The sequence below is a fragment of the Trichechus manatus genome, unplaced genomic scaffold, assembly GCF_000243295.1.
Source record: "Trichechus manatus latirostris isolate Lorelei unplaced genomic scaffold, TriManLat1.0 scaffold00017, whole genome shotgun sequence".
Lineage (NCBI taxonomy): Eukaryota > Metazoa > Chordata > Mammalia > Sirenia > Trichechidae > Trichechus > Trichechus manatus.
Window position 1 is genome coordinate 9,983,391 of NW_004443953.1, and position 23,550 is coordinate 10,006,940.

The 23,550-nt window shown below is 36.1% G+C and overlaps 1 protein-coding gene across 5 annotated transcripts in view; it reads left to right on the forward strand.

Moving 5' to 3' along the window:
- Positions 1-23,550, forward strand: part of GRIK2 (glutamate ionotropic receptor kainate type subunit 2) — a 781,170-nt gene that overhangs the window by 348,119 nt on the left and 409,501 nt on the right. The window lies entirely within an intron of this gene.

A 23,550-nucleotide genomic window follows, 5' to 3' on the forward strand; every position in this document is an offset into this window, starting at 1 on the left:
GACTTAACATCCCACAAATATCTTCCTGGAACTTATTTACTCTTTAATGTTCAAGACTAACCAATTATCACTTGTCATTTTCAAGTCTTAGTCTAATCCTAGAAACTGAATTTACTACATATACTGTAAGAACGGTAGAGCTCTTGTATAATTTAATCTTTAGTTATTTATACTAGTGCTGTCCAATAGAAATCTAATGTGAGTTATCTATGTAATTGCTACGTTAAAAAACAGGAACAAATCAATGTAATTTGTTTTATTTAATCCACTATATCAAAACTACTATTATTTAAACATGTTATCAATATAAAAATTGTGACTGAGATACTTTGCATTCTTTTTTTTTTCTTATGAAGTCTTTGAAAGTCTTTGTAAGTGTGTTTGACACTTATTGCACATCTCGATTCAAACTAGTTACATTTCAAGTGCTCAATATGTGGCTAGTGGCTACTTTATAGGACAGGGTGAATTTATACTATTCAAACAAATTATAAATGCCTGATGTAGATTCATTAAATCTACATTCTACAGAACAAATTACCTCTAAAATGTAAGAAATTGCTTAGCACTTGGGCAATATCTACATTTCCTAGGTCATTACAACCTGCTTTTAATAGGTGTAAGTCTAAAAGGAAGCTTTATAAACATAAGTATCCTCTAAGCATCCTCTGTGGAAAATCTTTTTGTATTATAATTGTAATATGTACATTAATTGCTTCAATGGGAGTTTGTGGCACAGTGTTTAAGAGCTCAGCTACTAACTAAAAGGTCGGCAGTTCGAATCCACCAGCTCCTTGGAAACCCTGTGGGACAGTTCTACTCTGTCCTACAGGATCACTATGAGTCAGAATCTACTCAACAGCAATGAGGTGTTTTTTTTTTGTTTTTTTTTTGTTTTGGTATGGGAGTTCAAAGCATATTTTTTTATGTTGTGAATGATTGTTTTTCCTTTAAAAGATTAGTGATATAAAACTGAAGCCCCTCTAGAGACTATGAAAAAAATCATGATTACACAAAAGGTACCAAACAAACTTCTGATGGAAAGGAAAAAAAAAATTTGTTTTCTTTTTTGTGAGAAAAAGAGCCCCCTATAATTTGAAAATATCATATATACATTATTTAAAAAATAAATAATGTGAAGAGAATATTACTCCTTTCTATATAGAGATGTTTAACCAGTTCTTTTAGTTTGATTTTAGCCTCTGATATATTTGAGAAAATTTTCTGGTATGAGAAAATGGAAATAACTTAAAAATGAACATTTTTGCCTCTAAATTACAGCCAGATTTAAAATAAAGCACAATTTAGAAAAAATTACAAATATTACATTTTATTTACAATTCAAAGATAATGAATCAAACTCAAGCAAGGTTATTTTTTAATTACATGTGTATTTTTTCCATATTTACTTTTTAGCAGTGTTTACCATTTTTAAATTTCAGGATGGATATCTTATCATTTCAGTTGTTCGACAAAATACTTATTGAATGGTTTCAGGAAAAGTAAATCAATAGACATCATGAAAACTGTAACACTTCCATAATCTAAGACTTTTACACATTATAATGGTGCCGATGTACATCCATTCATATGACCAAGGATTAGTGTGCCCCTTTACATGTAAGAATCATAAAAATCATCTAACTTTACTTTGATGCTCTCTGTTGCAGTCTAAATATCATCCCCTGAAATGAAATCCTTTCTAACTTCTAGTAACTTATGTAGACAGATAAATACAGAGACAAATGTTTTAATTTCTTATCCAGGAAGGTAGGGGCTCTTGGAGAGAGCTGACCTCCAGAAAATGGATCAAAAAGAAAGATGTTGGGAGAACTACAAGTTTGGGTTCTGTCCTCGCAAAGAGTCCACTCCTCCTCTGTTCTATCTTTCTTCATGTCAGTTCTGAAATGGCAGGTGATTTGATGGGAGCAGATAAAGGATAGAGTGAAAATGGACTGATAAACGAATTTGCCTCTTTATTGAAAATCCTGGGCATTGTATATAGATCATGGATTTTGAAGTCTTTAGAAGAGTGTTTAATGTCAGTATGCTTCCCTTTGGTGTAGTCATGAAAAGTTTCTCAAGTGGCATATTAAATAAGAAGTAAAATGGAAAGTTATAGGGGATAATTACCCCTTCGTTTATATATTTTTATTTGAAATACTGTAAGACAAAGATTTCATCTGAAAATATACATGAGGACATTTTTGAATGAGTAGGTTAAAGATAAATTTATTGTATGAGAACTTTTTGAATAATTATTTCCTGTCTAAAATTTTATACCACCTATTTATTTTATTTTGTTTATAAATAGAGCATGTTGTTGTTGTTAGGTGTCGTAAAGTTGCTTCTGACTCACAGCGACCCTATGTACAACAGAAGGAAACACTGCCCAGTCCTGTACCATGCCCACAATCCTTGTTCAGCTTAAGCCCTTTGTTGCAGCCACTGTGTCAATCCATCTCTTTGAGGGTCTTCCTCTTTTTCACTGACCCTGTACTTTACCAAGCATTATGTCCTTCTCCAGGGACTGATCCCTCCTGATAACATGTCCAAAGTATGTAAGACATAGTCTCACCATCCTTGCTTCTAAGGAGCATCCTGGTTGTACTTCTTCCAAGACAGATTTGTTCATTCTTCTGCCCGTCCATGGTATATTCAATATTCTCTGTCCAGCTTTCACATGCATATGAAGCAATTGAAAACACCATGGCTTGGGTCAGGTGCACCTTAGTCCTTAAAATGACATCTTTGCTTTTTAACACTTTAAATAGGTCTTTTGCAGCAGATTTGCCCAGTGCAACGCATCTTTTGCTTTCTTGACTGCTGCTTCCATTGGTGTTGATTGTGGATCCAAGTAAAATGAAATCCTTGATAACTTTAATCTTTTCTGCATTTATCATGATGTTGCTTATCAGTCCAGTTGTGAGAATTTATGTTTTCTTTATGTTGAGGTGTAATCCATACTTAAGACTGTGGTCTTTGATCTTCATCAGTAAGTGCTTCAAGTCCTCTTCACTTTCAGCAAGCAAGGTTGTGTCACCTGCATAATGCCGGTTGTTAATGAGTCTTCCTCCAATCCTGATACCCCGTGCTTCTTCCTATAGTCCCACTTCTCAGATTATTTGCTCAGCATACAGATTGAATAAGTACGGTGAAAGGATACAACCTGTTGCACACCTTTCCTGACTTTAAACCAGACAGTATCCCCTTGTTCTGTCTGAACAACTGCCTTTTCACCTATGTACAGGTTCCTCCTGAGCACACTTAAGTGTTCTGGAATTCCCATTCTTCACAACATTATCCATAATTTGTTATGATCAACACAGTTGAATGCCTTTGCATAGTCAATAAAACACAAGTAAACATCTTTCTGGTATTCTCTCCTTTCAGCCAGGATCCATCCGACATCAGCAATGATATCCCTGGTTCTACATCTTTTTCTGAATCTGGCCTAAATTTCTGACAGTTCCCTGTTGATATGCTGCTGCAGCTGCTTTTGAATGATCTTCAGCAAAATTTTACTTACGTATGATATCAATGATATTTTTTGATAATTTCTGCATTCAGTTGGATCACCTTTCTTGGGAATTGGCATAAATATGGATCTCTTCCAGTCGGTTGGCCAGGTAGCTGTCTTCCAAATTTCTTGGCATAGACGAGTGAACATAGAGCACAGAACATAATTTTTTTGGAAGTGCACATGAAGTTTGTCATTAAGATGTCTTCCAAAATGAATGTAGATTGATTATTTTTCACAATTTCCTGTTTTGAAAATTGATAATATATTTTCAAATCCTTTCTTTGAAGAGAAAGATAATTTTATATAACATTAATTCTTAGTACATGCTTACATAAAAATCATATGAAATATATATATATATAATGTTTGTTTATTAGGCCTTGCGTAAGTATTCTTTTTCTTCATTTAACATTATGTAGTAAGCATTTTCCTAAGTCATTAAATGCTTAGGAAATAAAATAAGGCTATTTCTGTCATGAGTGGAGTCAGAAACTAAGAGGATTCTAGTTAGAAAAGAGAAGAATTATAGCCTGCCATTGAAGTATTGGCAATACTCTCTTCAGTCAATTCATGATATCTCAGTGTTTATATATATCTCCACCACCCCACCCCCCAGCCTGTATGGTCCCATAAAGAAATGGAATTATCAGCAAAGTCCCTAATGCTTGGAGCAAGACCTATTATTATCAGTATCATAGTCATTTGTCACTATGTAAGATCATAGTGCTTATACTTTCACATCCTTTTTTATGTTTGAGCTATAAAAGGAAACAATGAATCTGATTCACAAGTTTTTTTTTCTGCTTGAGTTATTACCTCAACTGACCCTTGGGTTAACTGTTTATCAGCCAAATGACTGTAGTAGGCAAGATCACTTCTCCGGAAGCCAGTTTCTTCTGCAGTCTCTGGGTTCAGCATATTAAACATAGTAATGTTAATAGCACAGCAAAATTTTTAACTTCACTTAGTATAAACCCAACCAAGGAATCAAATCACACAGTGCAGCCAAACCTGATCTAGTCAAAAAGGAAGAAAGGAAGCCTAATCCCCTTCCTTCACACGTGTTTTTTTTCCCCAGGTCACCTTTCTCCCACTTTTCCCCCCTGCCCCTAAACTGCCGTCCAAACTCCGCCCCAGACTTGAGCCCTTATTATAAGACCCTTTCTCTACTTTGTATTCACTATTAAGTGCTCACATATTTTCGTGGACCTAGGAGTGTAGAAGGTCTCTTTCAGTGCAAATGGTTTGCACTGGATTGCTAAATGAAACGTTGATGTTGTGAACCCACCGACTAGTGCTGTGGAAGAAAGGCCTGCCAATCTACTTTCACAAAGATTACATAAGAGAAAACCCAATAGAGCTCAGTTCTACTCTGTAACACATGGAGTCACCATGAGTCAGAATCAATTTAACAGCAATGGGTAAATAGGTAATGGTGTAGAGGTCCCTTTTAGTGAGCGTTATCACTCCCCTGTACTGCATAATCAGATGGTATTTCCCTCAGTTTTCTGTCTAAGTTTTGTCAATCCCTTCTCTAAGCACAATTACTATAGGGTTGGAATTCACTTTTTGAAGCCATCAGAAATTGAGTTTGATTATATTTATTATTGATTTGTTGCAACAGTCTCAACTCAAGAGAACCGAAAACCTCAGGATAAAATTTAAACAGTCTGGTTACATCCCAGCAATCCTTCCCAGTGTTCCCAATATGCCTGTGCATATTAATATGAATGCAACCCTCTTCCCTCCTATAGCGTAAAAATCACCAATACTATTTTTTTTTTTTTAACTTGTGCTGATGTGTATACACATACTCCTTGGTAGTTTAAATTTACAACACAAATCATTTTGATTCTCTGTATCATTTTGATTAACATATGAAGATTATGGTTAGTAAATTCAAGCTCTGGATACCAGTTATTATCTCCATTTCCTTCATCTCTTCGCATCCAAACAATCGTCAAGCACTTTCAATTTTACCTTATCAGTCTTTCTTTTCTACATTCTTTTCATCCCTGGAACTATGCCTTGGTTAAGGCTATCTTAGTGTTTCCCCTGGCTGTTGCAATAGTCTCCCACTGAAGTCCCAATCTTGCCATCTTTCTCCTAGATCGACCTGTTTACTAGAATGTATTTCATGACCCCTCCTCCGTTACCAGATGAAATCTAAGTTAATATGCCAAGCCTGCAAGGCCCTCCATGATCTGCCTACTTTTTCAGCCTCACATTTGCCTCCTCCCTGCCCCATCAATTCACGCATCTCACTCTTCATGAACCTACCCACTTCAGCACAGGATGTTCCCGTTGTGTGAACCACCTACCTCCTTTTGTATGCTCAGCAAATTTCTACTCGTACTTAAATTTTCAGATCATCTATTACGTTTTCTGTGAATTTACTCTGAGTCCTCCAGACATTTTACATGCATGCTTCCTCATTTATTCACTTTATGTATAACCCCATGTTGAAACTTAACTCTGATGCTTTTATTTGGATAACACTCCTTTCCTAGTAGACTATAAGCTCTTTCAAGGCAAGGAGTATGTCTTGTCATCCTCGAATCCCTTGCACCTAGCTCAGTGACTGGTGCAAAGTAGGTGCTCATAACGAAGAAGTGACTGCCTGATGGAATTAATGTGTGTTCGTTTGTTTTAATCACATTATATCTGTGTTCTAATCACTAGACCTCTCATTTCCCTAAATATAGTCTCTGGAGCTTTTCTGTTTACCTACTTGCACTGTATTATCAAGATACCTAATCATTTGGAAAATGCGGTTAAGCTAGTCTCAATTATTTGTTAGAAAAAACCTTAAAAGACAAAATCTTAGAACCACTTTTGATTAAATAGTGAAAGTTTAGTGAGTATAAGAGTAGTTTCTTATTCTTATCTATGAAGAAAGGGAGAATGTTCGTAAGAGAGGTGAGTCTTTATGTGTTTAAATTTTAAAGCCCTCCCCTAACAATTATTTCTTTAAACAACAGACCACTGCCTGGGAATTTTATAATTTCTTTCATTATTTGATTATCTTAAATTAAAAGTTCAACATCTTATATGCACATCTCACAACAGGGAGTTAGTTCATGTACTATGGGACATCTGTGATCACTCTGCTACCATACAAAGATTTATTTACTTTTATAAAAGTCAATGAAAATAAGACAATGGAGAAATAAAATCTGACCAGGTAGGTTTTTATTTACTACTAGGATCATAAGCCTTCCCTTGCTGCTGTCTTCTTGTCTTAATTTGTTGTAGCTGTTTTCTTCAATTCAGCTGAAATGAGAATAAACATAAGGCCTCTCCAGACAATGATTCTAACTCACCATTTTTTAATCGATAATGACATTTTTTTGAAAAGGGTGATTTTATCTCATACTCTACTAAAATACTCGAAGAAAAGCATTAAAAAGTAACAAAACAATGAATTAATTACCCCCTCATTGATCAATTTTTATTGTGTGTATGTAGTACACCAGGCCACCTTCCAGACACTCAGGATTTGGTGGTGAATATAACACCTGCATGTCCTTACAGCACTTAGAGAATTGACAAAGTCAGAAGATAGTGAATGTCATTCTGATCACATCTCATATCTTTGTTGGTATAAAAATCATACTCAAGTCTTGATTGTTGACTTCTTCCCAATATGATATTTCTGTTTCCTAAGATTTCCTCTAAATTCACCTTAAAATTCCTTTTTTCCATGCGATTTTATGATAGCAAGTGACAGACATGTGTTTACCAGGAGTTTTACATAACTGCTTAGTATTTTGTTGAAAACGTAACATTTCATACAATTTATTAACACTATTTTTATTCTTGTCTTTACTATAGAAGAAATATTTTGGAGCCCATAAATGCAATCAAATATGACAGAAATATTTGTACAAGATATTTCAGAGTATGTAAAGAAGTCACATAAACCCAATATTCATTACATTTATAAGTGATTGATTTAATGAATGGTAAAAGGGCATGGAGTATGTGGCTTGAATAACGGAATGGCACTGTTTTTCTTCACTTTATGTACTTATTAATCTTCCATGATTTACTAAGCTATAAGTTAAATCTGAATATAAATAATTGAGATGACCTAAAAAGCTCAACTCTTTCATTAACATAGAGTATTCCATTTAATTGCCTTTGCTTATTGGCAGATTAAATAATCAGCTTTTATGTAAAGTTTGTAAACAGATTGAATTTCTATTTAAAGTAATTGTTCCATTCATGAAAAATGGCAGTTGCAATGAAGCATTATCTTCATAGTCATGTTGTTTTTTAGTTCAATTTTTTAAAGTTTTCACTTGGAAAAAGTGAGGTTGAATCAAGAGACTTTTTATTTCTCCCTCTATTCCGAAGAGCAAAATTTATCTTCAAAGAATGGATCAAAGATTGTGCAATACAAACTTGTAAAGGATGAATATGTTTCTGCTCACAATTTCCCTCAGCTTCTTTCAGCTTATTTTATATTTAACAAGCACATAGTAATATATGGAATAGATCAACCACAAATGGCAGGAGGGAGTCTAGCTAGACAGAAATTTGTGGTGCTCTGAAGAGAGGGCTCCTCAGAGGACAGTCAAGGACATCTAGAAGACATGATATCCAACGCCCTAGCAAGAGTACAAAGTCCAGCATTTTAGAGTTTGGGAACAACAACATTCTGAGATTTAGGACTCCATGTTTGGACCGAGGTACCAAGGTAGAAACGGTAAGAGCAAGGAATAAATGTAACCTTGAAGAACCAAAATGCCAGGCAGGTTATAGAGGTAACAGGCATCAAACTTTGGAAACCAAATGCAGGGCACAACGTAAAGCGAATGCAAGGTGGTCAAGAAAATATGCGTTGAACTTTTTTATTGGAGCTGACACTCACTTTAGAATGAGGTTAACAGCAAGTTTGACTTAATCTTAAATGTCCTGGATTAGACAAAAGTGTTGGGAAACAATGGAAGAGATAAAACTGTGATATATATTTTTGTATCAATTAATTAATTAACAATTATACATGTGCAATATGTAACGTGAGAATTCAGGATAGTGAAAGACAGTATGCAACACTGGTTGAAATTATTAAAGAACAGAAAGTAACAGATGGAATTGAGTCCTATAAACAACATGAAATTGTGTTACTCAGATAAATATTTGTAATAGACCATAGAGAGGTTCTGGATAAGAGTGGTCAATGATTGCTACAATTATAGAACACTCTGTTTATTGACTAAAGATCAGATCTATTTCTAAAATGCACAAAATTTTTTTTAACTTTTTTTTTTTTTTTCACATTCATGGTAAAATCTGCAGAGCTCAGCTATATGCTCTATTTTGAAATAGGGGATGGTCTTAGAGGGAGTAGACTGGTGATAATTACCATTGAAGCTATTATTTCCTGTATTAGTTCCATTTTATTGCCACTGTTAGGATTTTAACTCCTTACCTACCCTAATTATTTAAATGCAATGCCAAATAAAATGTTCCTTGACCTTATCACAATCTTTAAAATTTATATTTATATAAGAACTTATATTTATATACAACTTTATATAAAAATAAAGAAGACATATTTATATAATGTTTTATTATTTATACTTATATAAATTCATATTGCTCCTAGATGCTTTTGTGAATACGGAACTATGTACTACTCATTTATCTATTTACTAGACAGCATTACTGCCTGCAATATTAATAGGATAATTAGCATTTATAATATATGGCCTCAGGATACTAAATATGTACAAGAGTCTGGTAGATTTTGTTATTAAATATTAGGTATTAAGTATAAAAATATTTATTAATTATTATGTAACATTAACTGTAGGTTCCATTAATATTGAACTCAATATTTCTGGCAAAATCTAACAAACACATTTTCCCTCTTACCTACTTAGATTTGTAGCAAACAAATTACAGCATTTTTCCATGCCCAATTTAAGAAAAAAATATTTAAAAATTGAGAGAGCTGGAAAACATTTCAAATAAATCAAGAACTTGACAGAATACAGAATTTATATTATATACAACAAACAATCGTATCTCTGATTTTTTTTGCATATAAACACACACCACAATAGGTGTGTCCTTTTTTGTTTTCAGATAGCCTAGCTCTGCGTCCTACCGGTACAGAAAATCACCTGCCTGCTTTGTCCAAAGAATTGATTACCTGACTCTGTTATTAGAAACAGCATACACATATATAAAGTATACAAACTTTAAGGGCCTTAGGAAGTTTGACCCAAACAATGACTGTATACAGAAACTCTGAGTCTACCTCTCATTATAAGCTACCATTTGTATTTGCCAATCTCTTTTATAAATTAACAATAATTGTTGAAATGTATTTAATGCTTATTACATCCTAGTACTATTATTGCCTCCCTTCCTCATGACAACATTATCGGGCAGGCTGTTATAATCCTCATTTTATAGATGCATATAGGTAGAATAGGTAGATTATATTTAAAGGACGATCCCTGGACTATGGTCAGAAACAAATAAAAAGGAACCCTTAAGCGTCCAGAGCTTAATGTTGAGCATGATGAATTATAAACCAGCAAAAAATGTTACTTTAGATATGTTATCACATTTACTGCTTCTTCTCCTCTTTTAACATAGTACTTCACACCAAGTTTGGGTGTGGCAGTGGGTAGATTGTCTCCTAAAACCCAAAACCCATTGCTGTCGAGTCAACTGTGACAATTTTCTTCCCAAATAAACTCATAAGTTGGGGTCAGAAGCCAGCATTTGAATTCATTTCCACATCTTTCTAACGTTACTTTAGGCAAGTTACTTAAGCTTTTTGGAACTCACTTGCCAAGTAGAAATAACAAATTTCAGTGAATTGTCTTCAGGATGAAAAGGGATAATTAATTAAAATGTAAAAATGTATAAAACCTATATGGCTTTTTATAAGTTATTTTGTCATCTCTTGTTAAAACCCAAGTGCCTTACAAGTAAAACATACATTTTGACACAATGCTTATAGTTTAATTAATCTATTCATTACTTTAGCATCATTTATTAACTCTTGTATGCAGTAACACTATACTAGATACTTGGTGTGTACAGAGTTTGAAGCTAGTAATCTTAAAAGACGAGCTCAACCACAATGATCTGAAATGTGCTATTAGAGTGATACATTTTTATTTAAAAGGTAGCTAAATCTAGTTGGAAGTATATGCAAATAGTAAGTGCCAGTTATTTCCCCTCAAATGTCAGGTCACCTCTTTTGAAGGTGAAGAAGATCACTTATTGGAGACAAAATAAAGGATGGATTCTTAGTTGTTTTATGTTAGTTATGGAAAACCATTAAATGTGTTCTATTTGTATATTAGAGCAAGAACTTTGGAATCAGAATCACCTAATTTTTGAAACCCAAGTGTACTTAGTATTTCTTTTCTAAACTTCGGCTAATTATCTAGTATCTTTCAACCACAGTTACCTATCTATTCACTAAAAATAGTAACACCTACATTGTAGTGTCACTATGAAGACTAAATGCATAATTTTTATACTGCTCACATATAGTACCTGGCATGTAATATATCCTACATGAATGGTATACGTTTACTTCAAGGCAAACACTATTTCCACACTTTAGTGCAAGTAAATCCTAATTCTATTCAAAGTAAATTTCACAACTCTCAAAGCGTCTTAATGTCCTGTTTGTACAAATGTGAACATTGAATAAAAAAGCAACTATGTAAACATGACTTTTTTAAAAACTAAGAATAGGTAATTGCTTAGTTTAATGGGCTGGATGAGATTAGGTTCAAAATCAGCAGGAATCATACTTAGTTTTAATATTGAGTCATTGATGTTCACTTCATGACACTGGCATCTAAGTAATTGTATTTACATTAGAAAGATGAAAACAACTGTAGCCTATGTGATTCTGTGCTGTAATGGCCTAAGAAATGGTCAAGGACCTATTCTGATGCACTACGTAATTTCCAAGATACGCTTTGCCGACACTCTTTAAGATCACATTAATAAATCAAAAGAATATTTCAGACAAAATGAAATGAAGAGTTTTAGGGTGAATTTGCCTAAGGGATATTAGGAATTCTCTTGCTTTATTATGCAGGGAGGAAATATTATGATGATCTTTCATTTGCCTTTCTAAAAGAATTCATAAATATTTTATTCATTAATCTTCAGAATATCCTGTAATCAAATTGAACCAGAAGGGAAAAGTAAAGTTATTAAACAGACACAGATGCTGAAATAGTACCAAATCAGTCCTTCATGAAAAATTCCTGGTATATTCTTATTTATTAATTTGTTCTCCAAATATTTATCAAACACCTACTATGTGTAATGTGTGGTATTAGATTACGTGGAGGATAAGGAGATAGATAGTAGATATAAAGTATAATTTTCTATCATATATGTAATATATGATGTCTGCATGTAAAGAGTTATTAATATAGTAAGGAAAATAAAACATAGCCTTAAACAACTTTAAAAAATGTTGACATGTAATAAGGTATGTATACAGAAAACAGTGTGTTTAAATGGCAGCTTACCCACTTTATTGATTAGATTGTAAATACAACTTCAAGTAAAATTGCAGCTGGGGAAAATTGCATGCCCAAATTAATTAATAGGAAGAATAATTTCTCTTTCCTTGTAAGTCTCTCACTGGACGTGGTTAAAAATCCACCTTGCTGTGGTAAGTCCAAGAAACTAAGAGACTTGACTGGGTTCGTTTATGGGATGATAGGCTGTACTATAGGAAACCCAACTCAGATATAACCTATCAAGCTGGTCAGTTCCATAGATGCTACCAGATTTGAGTCACTTCAGAAAGTACTAACTCTGTCCAGGAGCTGCTGCCAGAGCTAAATTTCTGGCATTCCTACTCAAAATGTGGCAGTCAAATGCTTAGCGTTTGGCTGCTAACCAAAAAGTTGGCCATTTGAATGCTCCAGCTGCTCCTTGGAAACCTTATGGGGAAGTTCTACTCTGTCCTATAGGGTTGCTATGAGTCAGAATCGACTCAGCAGTAATGGGTTTTTGAGTATCTGTTAATGCTTCTATTGCCTCTGGTTCGGAGGTCATTTTTGCCAATGGTCCTCTGAGCCCTGTCTGGTCATGCACTGCTAGAACCAGGGCCAAATTGACCGGGCCTCCCACTATTCCAGCTTTGTAGTTATCTAGCTCTTTAGTTTACACATGTGTACCTGTAAGCCTGCCCATAGTTTTCTAGACCTAGCCCTTCTGCAAGACGAAGACTCCTAGTTCTTTTCTAGATTGTGCCCTCTTTTGGGCTGGGGATCATTTTCTTCCACCTGAACTCACATGGGCAACTCACATACAGTCTTCAATTGTTTTTCCCCTAGGAGGTTTCTTGACACTTCTGTGAATTTATCCACTTCCTCCCAGCAACTTTCAAGACCCTGGTACTAAGAAGTCAGGGAAAGAGTAGTTTTTGTAAAACCAAATGTACAATTGCAGTGACCACTGGGGAAATGTTGCAGAGTTGGATTTAATCTACTTCAGTAAAAAAAGACTCAACTCAGAACAAGAAAACTCACACCAAGAGAATTTGATGTTTCTATCATTCAACATAGAGCTGATATAATAATAGCTATTATTATCATTATTATTTCAGCGTAACCAAGTACCAAACACACCTGCTACAAGTGCTATGATACCCTGATATAATTGACAAATAAATTTTGGAGGAGGTAGTGCTTGAGGTGGATCTTGAATGTGAATTTGAACATAAAATAACATGTTTATAGGGATAAATGAGTACAGGAAGGCCATGTTGGAAGGAGAGAATGGAAAAGAAAATCATTACATTTTTAGAATAGGAAAGTGTGATAAAATTAATATTTACTATTTACCATGTATTTATACTTGCTAAACACTATTCCATTTGTAGTAGTTGTATAAAGATATGCTTGAGTCACACTATCTCCAATTCTCACAAAATGCTAAAAGATGAGTACTTCTCATTTTTCAGATGAATTTGAGGCTGATATGCTTAGTATATTGTCCAAGGACATTCATCTAGCAACAGTGCAGGCTGAGATTTAACTCCAGGCCTTTGACTTTATAGCTTGTGCTATGCTCCGGTGTATTAAATATACTAGTGGCAGGATGCTATAATTCAAGATTGCAGTACTAATGACTGGAACTAGAGCAGAGGGGCTTTACAGAAATCATTGCATGAAAAGGGCTTTGTTAGGTGGTTGTTGTTTGTTGTTAGGGGCTGTAGAGTCGGTTCTGACTCACAGCGATCTTGTGTACTACAGAACGAAACACTGCCCGATTCTGCGCCATCCTCACAATTGTTATGCTTAAGCCTGTTGTTGCAGCCACTGCGTCAGTCCAGGTCCTTGAGGGTCTTCTTCTTTCTCATTGACCCTGCACTTTACCAAGAATGAAGTCCTTCTCCAGGGACTGATCCCTCCTGATAACATGTCCAAAGTGTATAAGATGTAGTCTCGCCATCCTTGCTTCTAAGGAGCTTTGTGGTTGTACTTCTTCCAAGACAGATTTGTTTTCTTCTGGCAGTCCATGATATATATTCAATATTCTTCACCAACACCACAATTCAAAGGCCTCAATTCTTCTTCAGTTTTCCTTATTCATTGTCCAGCTTTCGCATGCATATGATACAATTGAAAATACCATGGCTTTGGTCAGGCGCACCTTAGTCTTCAAGATGACATCTTTGCTTTTCAACACTTTGAAGAGGTCTTTTGCAGCATATTTGCCTAATGCAACGCATCTTTTGATTTCTTGACTGCTGCTTCCATGGGTGTTGATTGTGGGTCCAAGTAAAATGAAATCCTTGGCAACTTCAATCTTTTCTCCATTTATCATGATGTTGCTTATTGGTCCAGTTGTGACGACTTTTGTTTTCTTTATGTTGAGGTGTAGTCCATACTGAAGGCTATGGCCTTTGATCTTCATCAGTAAATGCTTCAAGTCCTCTTCATTTTCAGCAAGCAAGCATATTGCAAGTTGTTAATGAGTCTTCCTCCAATCCTGCTGCCCCGTTCTTCTTCCTATAGTCCCACTTCTCAGAGTATTTGCTCAGCATACAGATTGAATAGGTATGTTGAAAGGATACAACCTAATGCACACCTTTCCTGACTTTAAACCATGCAGTATCCCCTCGTTCTGTCCAAACAAGTGCCTCTTCATCTGTGTACGGGTTCTTCATGAGCACAATTTAGTTTTCTGGAATTCCCATTCTTCGCAATGTTATCCATAATTTGTTATGATCTGATCTGCACAGTCGAATGCCTTTGCGTAGTCAATAAAACACAGGTAAACATCTTTCTGGTATTCTTTGCTTTCAGCCAGGATCCATCTGACATCAGCAATGATATACCTGGTTCCATGTCCTCTTCTGAATTCAGCCTGAATTTCTGGCAGTTCCCTGTCGATATAGTGCTGCAGCTGCTTTTGAATGATCTTCAGCAAAATTCTACTTGCGTGTGATATTAATGGTATTGTTCAATAATTTCCGCATTCAGTTGGATCACCTTTCTTGAGAATAGGCATAAATATGGATCTCTTCCAGTCCCTTGGCCAGGTAGCTCTCTTCCAAATTTCTTGGCATAAAGAGTGAGCACTTCCAGTGCTGCATCCATTTTTGGAAACATCTGAATTGATATTTTGTCAATTCCTGGATCCTTGTTTTTTGCCAATGCCTTCAGTGCAGCTTGGATGTCTTCTTTCAGTACCATCGGATCCTGATCACGTGCTGCCTCTTGAAATGTTTGAACGCCGACCAATTATTTTTGGTATAATGACTCTGTTTATTCCTACCACCTTCTTTTGATGCTTCCTGTGTCATTTAGTATTTTCCCCATAGAATCCTTCAGTATTGCAATGCGAGGCTTGAATTTTTTCTTCAGTTCTTTCAGCTTGACAAATGCCAAGCATGTTCTTCCTTTTTGGTTTTCTATCTCCAGCTCTTTGCATATGTCATTATAATATTTCACTTTGTCTTCTTAAGCCACCCTTTGAAATTTTCTGTTCAGTTCTTTTACTTCATCATTTTTTCCTTTTGCCTTAGCTACTCAATGTTCAAGAGCAAGTTTCAGAATCTCTTCTGCCATCCATTTCGGTCCTTTCTTTCTTTCCTGTCTTTGTAATGACCTCTTGCTTTCTTCATGTGTGATGTCCTTGATGTTATTCTATAATTCGTCTGGTCTTCAGTCATTAGAGTTCAACATGTCACATCTGTCCTTGAGATGGTCTCTAAATTCAGGTGGGACATACTCAAGGTCATACTTTGGGTCTCCTGTATTTGTTGTAATTTTTTTCAGTTTCAGCTTGAACTTGCATATGAGCAATTGATGGTCTGTTCTGCAATCAGCCCCTGGCCTTGTTCTGACTGATGATATGGGGCTTTTCCATTGTCTCTTTCCATAGAAGTAGTAGACTTGATTCCTGTGTATTCCATCTGGCGAGGTCCATGTGTATAGTTGCCGTTTATGTTGGTGAAAAAAGGTATTATCAATGAAGAAGTCACTGGTCTTACAAAATTCTATCATGTGATCTCTGGCATCGTTTCTATCACCAAGACCATATTTTCCAACTACCGATCCTTCTTCTTTGTTTCCAACTTTCGCATTCCAGTCACCAGTAATTATCAATGCATCCTGACTGCATGCTCAATCAATTTCAGACTGTGGAAGCTAGTAAAAATCTTCAATTTCTTCATCTTTTGCCTTAGTGATTGGTGCGGAAATTTGAATAATAGTCATATTAACTGGTCTTCCTTGTAGGCGTGTGGATATTATCCTATCACTGACGGAGTTGTACTTCAGGATAAATCTTGAAATGTACATTTGGAAGATGAATGCAACGCCATTCCTCTTAAAGTTGTTATTCCCGGCATAGTAGTTTATAAGATTGTCTGATTCAAAATGACCAATACCAGTCCATTTCAGCTCACTAATGCCTAGGATATCGATGTTTATACGTTCCATTTCATTTTTGAATATTTCCAATTTTCCTAGATTCATACTTTGTACATTCCACATTCTGATTATTAATGGATGTTTGCAGCTGTTTCTTCTCATTTTGAGTCGTGCGACATCTGCAAATGAAGGTCCCAAAAGCTTGACTCCATCTATGTCATTTAGGTTGACTCTACTTTGAGGAGGCTGCTCTTCCCCAGCTGTCTTTTGAGTGCCTTCCATCCTGGTGAGGGCTCATCTTCTGGCGCTATATCAGACCGTGTTCTGATGTTATTTATAAGGTTTTCACTGGCTGCCGGTTTGTTATACTGTGGGGGCTTGCATGTTGCTGTGATGCTGGAAGGTATGCCACCAATACTCAGATACCAGCAGGGTCACCCATGGTGGACAAGTTTCAGTTGAGCTTCCAGACTAAGACAGACTAGGAAGAAGGACCCGGCAATCTACTTCTGAAAAGAATTAGCCAGTGAAAACCTTGTGAGGTAGGGAAGGACAATATAAATGACAATAGACACCTTTGAGTTTTTCAGCTTCGATAGCTGGGAGAACAATGGTGCTGTTAACAGAAATGGACTGAGGAGGTGGTGGCCTGGGAAGGAGATGGCATTGATTGCAGACATGCAGAATTTGAGTTGATGGTGACACCTAAAGGGAGAGGGGTCCGACAAAAAGTTGGAAACTATAATATTGTTTCTCATTGCAGTGGAGCCTCATTTTCTTTTTCAGAAATGGGGAAAACTCTTCCAGACTGTGTGGGCATGCTGTAGTTTTCTAGGGCTGCCATAGCAAAATACCACAAAATAGGTGACTTTGAAGAAAAGAAATCTATTGTCTCACAATTCTGGGGGCTAGAAGGCCAAATTAGGGTCTCAGTCGTTTTCGTTCCTTCTGGGAGCTTTGAGAGAGGACTGTTCTATGCCTATTTCTAGTTTCTGGTGAGTGTCAGCGATCCTTGGTATTTTTTTCTGCTTTCTTCACATGGTGTCTTCCCCCTGTGTGTATCTGTTTCCCTGTCTGTTCTTCCCTTTTTATAAGATGCCACTGAAAAGCTATTAGGGTTAGAACCCACCCTACTCAGGTATGACTTTCTTAATTTAACTGATAACATCTGCAAAGAAAAACTTTATTTCTCAAACAAGGTCCTATTCAATGTGCAGGGGCTAAGACTTCAACATACCTTTTTTAGGGACACAATTTAATCCATATCAGGACATATGTTCACAACCCTTCATAGAAAAGGACCTAGGCAACATATTTGGCAATCCAGGCTATGCAGCCCTGAAAGTGCAAGAATTTAAGTAGTGTTGAATTCCAGTTAAAGGATGTCTGTATCTTTGAATGCCTTTGTTTCTCAGTAGTGATGCCAGAACAGCCTGAGGCTCCACACCAAATATGTACAGGGTCTTTGGAATATGCCTTAAGAGAGGAGCCGTTAATTTGCATTCTAGTTCTGGCTTTCAAGCAAAATATTACTTTTGCTAAATGTTGCCTTTAAAGTCAACTTCTCAGACTCCACTCTCAGCCTTTAAATATTTATTCCTTTCCCCAAATCCTTTACTTTATCAAAAGGAAAACGGGAATGAATAAGTGATAAAGACTGTGAAATACCTTTAAAATATGAACTTCTGTAGCCCCTAAGGCAGGTGCACGTAAATTTAACCGACAAAAAACTTGCATAGTCTTTTAGATCTGAAGGTCCGCTAGACTAAAATTTCTTAAGTGAAATGGAAACAATCAACATCCTAATAACAAAAGGACAGATGTTCTCTATTTGCTTTTAAAAGAATCATACACACTTTGAATATTTAGTATTTAATTTTTATTGTGTAGGTGACATGTACTGTAGAAATTTATAAAATATAAAAAATGCACTGCAAAAAATTAAAATTATTCATTAATATACCAAGAAAAGACAATGGCAATTACCATTTGAGGGACAGTAGAAGCCCTCTTGACCTAACTTTTCTTAACTGATTCAGTAGATTAACCAACATTTCTTAAAATATACTAATTGATGCCCAGAGCATCCTGAAAATTCACAACTAATAGACTACTTTGCCTCATAATTTGGTATCCCTAAATAGAAGCAGTAGTGTTTCTTCTAAAATCAGCTTGTTTGTTGTACTTATTATTTTAATTAAATAGTTCAATTAAACAGTACATAAACTAATAAAATACAAGGGAAAATCAGAAAATTGTTTCTATGAAAATGTAGATGACTTCATTGGTAAGACATGATGAAGGCAAGTCATTTAAAATATTTTTTATTTAAGTGTGAGCAAGACAGCTGTAAAATGTTAATTCTGCACATTCATTGCTCTGCAAGTGTCTCTTTGTTCTTGTTGCACTTAAAAGAAACTGAAGCTGGAAATCATGGATAATCCATTAGGCGTGGGGATTATGCAAAACTGGAGAGGAATTCTAATCAGCAAACCCATGAAAAGAGATTTGGCTCTACATTAATATACATAAGGATAAATTTGCGGTTAGATGTTTAACATTAAAATAAAAAGCAAATTAAGTTTATACGCTTTAATCAACCATCTTAATTAACAGGCCAAATACTAATCTTAATTGTTTTGGATAAGAGGTCATATGTATATTTATTTCTATCAATTTTTTTGAGCCTGTGTTCATATTTCATAAAAATAGGATCATATTATGTAGACAGCCAGGATCCATCTGACATGTCAAATGGATCCTGGTTGAAAGCAGAGAATACAAGAAAAATGTTTACCTGTTTATTGACAATACAAAGACATTTGGCTATGTGGATCATAACAAATTAAGGATAACATTGTGAAGAATGGGAATTCCAGAACACTTAATTGTGCTCATGATGAACCTGTACATATATCAAGAGGCAGTCTTTCAAACAGAACGAGGGGATACTGTGTGGTTTAAAGTCAGGAGAGGTGTGCGTTAGGACTGTATACTTCCACCATATTTATTCAGTCTGTATGCTGGACTATATGAAGAAGAATGGGCCGTCAGGATTGGAGGAAGACTCATTAACAACTTGTGATATGCAGATGACACAACCTTGCTTGCTGATAGTGAAGGGGACTTGAAGCACTTACTGATTAAGATCAAAGACCACAGCCTTCAGTATGGATTACACATGAACATAAAGGAAACAAAAATCCCCTCATCTGGACCAATAAGTAACAGCATGATAAATGGGGAAAAGATTGAAGTCATCAAGGATTTTATTTTACTTGGATCCACAATCAACACCCATGGAAGCAGCAGTCAAGAAATCAAATGACACATTGAATTGGGCAAATCTGCTGCAAAAAGCCTCTTTAAAGTATTAAAAAGCAAAGATGTCACCTTGAAGACTAAGTTGCACCTGACCCAAGCCAAGGTGTTTTCAATCACCTCATACGCATGTGAAAACTGGACAATGAATAAGTAAGATTGAAAAAGAAAGGATACATTTGATTTACAATGTTGCAAAGAATATTGAATATACCATGGACTGCCAAAAGAATGAACAAATCTATCTTGGAAGAAGTACAGCTAGAATGCTCCTTAGAAGCAAGGATGGTGAGACTTTGTTGCATGTACTTTGAACATGTTATCAGCAGCGGCCAGCCCCTAGAGAAGGATAGCATGCTTGGTAAAGTAGAAAGTCAGTGAAAAGAGGAAGACCCTCAGTGAGATGGATTGACACAGTGGCTGAAACAATGGACTCAAGCATAGCAACGATCATGAGCATGGTGCACGACCGGACAGTGTTTCATTCTGTTGTACATAGGGTTGCTATGAGTTGCAACTGACTCGATGGCAGGAAATAGCAGTTGCTTTAAGTGCCTGGCCTATATCCTGTGACTTTACAGTTCAAGGTACCACAGAAGATTTCCAAGTACCTGCTTCTCTTTGTCCAAGGACATTTTCTAGAAAGATGCTCTGCTCACATGTCTAGCAAGCTGGAAGTGCTGGAGAATTAACCAGCCCCCTCACCCTTCTCCCCTCTCCCCAGACGCATAACCCAGAGAAGTCCTTAACCAGTGACTGACAGGAGTGGAGGTATACATATCCTACTCACTCAGTTTTGTTGTAGTTGTTGTTAGGTGCCATCAAGTCGGTTCCTACTCACAGCAACCCTATGTACAACACAACAAAATACTGCCTGGTCCTGTGCCATCCTCACAGTCGTTATGCTTGAACCCATTGTTGCAGCCACTGTGTCAGTCCATTTCGTTGAGGGTCTTTTTCGCTGACCTTCTCCTTTACCAAGTGTGATGTCCTTCTCCAGGGACAGCTTTAGAGTGAGATAATTCTGAAATGTGCATTTTACAACATTTCTCAAAATTTCCCTGTGGATTCAAGCTCCATTTGCACATTGTGGTAGCTGGCTGAATAATTTATTAGCTGCTTTCCCTACTCTGTATTACTTCTTCAGTTCCTTTTTGGCATTCCCTGAAACCTCCAAATAAACTACTTGTACTTGAGTCGTTGTCTCAGGGTCTCCTTCTGTGAGAACGCACAGTGTGTCAGAGGACTTCTAAGTTTTTAAGGTCTGGGAAAGTTGATGGAAATAGAGTCATATACTGAAAATATGGAAGAATAGTGAAGAAGCTGATTTGAGGATGAAAAATATCCAGAGTACCCTTTGACACATGTTAAAATTTCCTATTAGACATTCAAGTAGAGACATTTTGTTCACTATTGTGTCTGGCACATAATAGGCACTTAATCAATGTTTGATGAAGGAAGGAATGAATGATTTTGGCAATTAGGTGGTATATGTTTTATGAGTTTGAAACTCAGGTTGAAGGTCATGACTGGAGTTTATATTTGTGAGTCATCAGCACATACATAATATTTAAAGCCACGGGACTGGATAAGACCATCTAAGATCACAGCCTGGATAGAGAATTAAAGAGCATCAAGGACTGACTTTAAAAATGAAGAAGAAAAGAAGGAGGAGCCAGCAAATGTGATTGAAAAGAGGTGTGCACTAAGGTAGAAGGAAAACAAGAAGAATCTGATTTCATGGAAGCCTAGAGAAGAAAGTGTTTTGACAAAGATGGAGTCTCAAATCATTATATCAAACCATGTCACTAACATTCTTCAAGTATGGTAAGGTTAAAGAATTGATCATTTGGGTTTGACAATAAAGAGTTAGTTGCTAGTGACCTTGATCTTTTTGTTGGAGTGATGAGAACAGAAGCTAGCTGAAGTGTATGTGAGGTGACAAAGTGGAGACAACAAGTCTAATCAGCTATTTTGAGGAGTTTCAAAGTTAGTATATCAGAAAGATGGGGTAGGACCTGAAGGGGGTATATGAATTCGAGGGAAATTTTAAAAATATATGATACTAATATTTGAGTGTTGGAAGATTATAGCCTAGAAGACCCTATGGGACAGTTTTACACTGTCACGTGGCCTCACTATGAGTCAAAAATCAATTTGACAACACCCAACAACAACAACAACATGAATATCTCAGTGAGTGAGAAGAAATTAATGATGGAAGAAAGAGTAGAGACAATTGCTAAACCAAGATCCAGAGAAGGGACTCTTGGAGGGAGTTAGTTTTGGATAAGGAGCCCTGGTAGTATAGTGGTTAAGTGCTGGGCTACTAACCAGAAGGTTGGCAGTTTGAATCCACCAAGCCATTCTATGGGAGAAAAGACTTGGTGATCTGCTCCCATAGATTACAGCCTAGGAAACCCTATGGTGCAATTAGACTCTGTCCTATAGACTTGGTAGGAGTCGGAATCCACTCGATGTTACACAACAACAACAATAGTCTTGGATAGGAGCAGGGGCTTTGTTTGTAAAAGAAGAAAAGACAGAACATAGGAATTCAGGTGTGGTGGGTTGGTGGATTTGAGGTGGAAAGATGAAGTATGAAATGAGTATATCAGCAGGAATGGAGCTGGGTTTAGGAGAAAAATGTTAGGTTTTAGGAGACAGAATGAGGGGTGCAATTGCCTTCTTGGGAAGTGGGAAAGTGGACGTTCCAGGGAAGAGTAGGAGATTATCTATCTTGGTTGATTGCCCACTTGCGATTCTTGGCCATGAAGGTCAAATTAGACCAGTTTGTGGTATCCTGCTACTCAGGGAAGGGCAGTGAGGCGGCAAATCCTTGCGTTTAGCAAGCTTGTTTTTCTAAGTGATCCTGATGGAGAGAAAGAGGGAAAAGAGTTATGGGCATTTATAGCAAAATAGTTGTAATACTGGACTATAGAATTTGGGTAGGAAGTGTTTAAGGAGGGTGTTGGGCAGTGAAAACATAGATCAGAGGTCCTGAAGTGTCTGAAGAGTAAGTGGAGTAGGGTCACTCAAGTCATCGGGCTGGGAGGATAGGAGACTGTAATTAGAATGGAATGCTTAAAAAGGAATAGCTGCCTCAAAATATGTTGTTGTCGTTGCTAGTTGCTGACTAGTCAACCGTGACTCGTGGAAACCCAATGGTGCAGAAGACTTCAATTCAGCCTTGTTAGTCTCTTATTCACTGTAGCCTATGCAGTAATTCCTTTTTTACTGTAAAATATATAGAAAGTTCTTCGAAAATACCAAGAGCTTGCTGTATTTATTCCTAAAATACAGGTATACTCCATTACTTATCCTCATATCATTAGATGAAATGCATATGTATTTGCCTTTACAACTGAATATTGAACTTAACTGGTCGCTGGTTATTAGGAAATTTATTTTCACTGTTCATCTCTTTTGGTAAAATAGTAGTGTTACTTTAGAGACAATAGCAAAATCTTTATACACAATGTACATGTTTCAAGTGGTGACCGAAGTTGAAGGAGACATGACGTTTGGTAAAATGTATCAACTACTATGTAAAATAAAACTAGTGACAGTTAAAGCCACAATTTCCTGTTTTATATGCTACCAGTGTAAGACAGCAATCATTTATAATTGCCATCAAATGACAGTTAAATGTGATAAAAATATTTTGTATACCAGTTAATTTTTCAATCCACTTTAATACTCTTTAAATATCAAATATTGAGTATACAGTTCTTTAAACTGTGTTGCTTTTGTTTCTTTAATGAACTATTCAAAATAAATTTTTAGAAAGTATGGTGATCAAAAAAATAAATC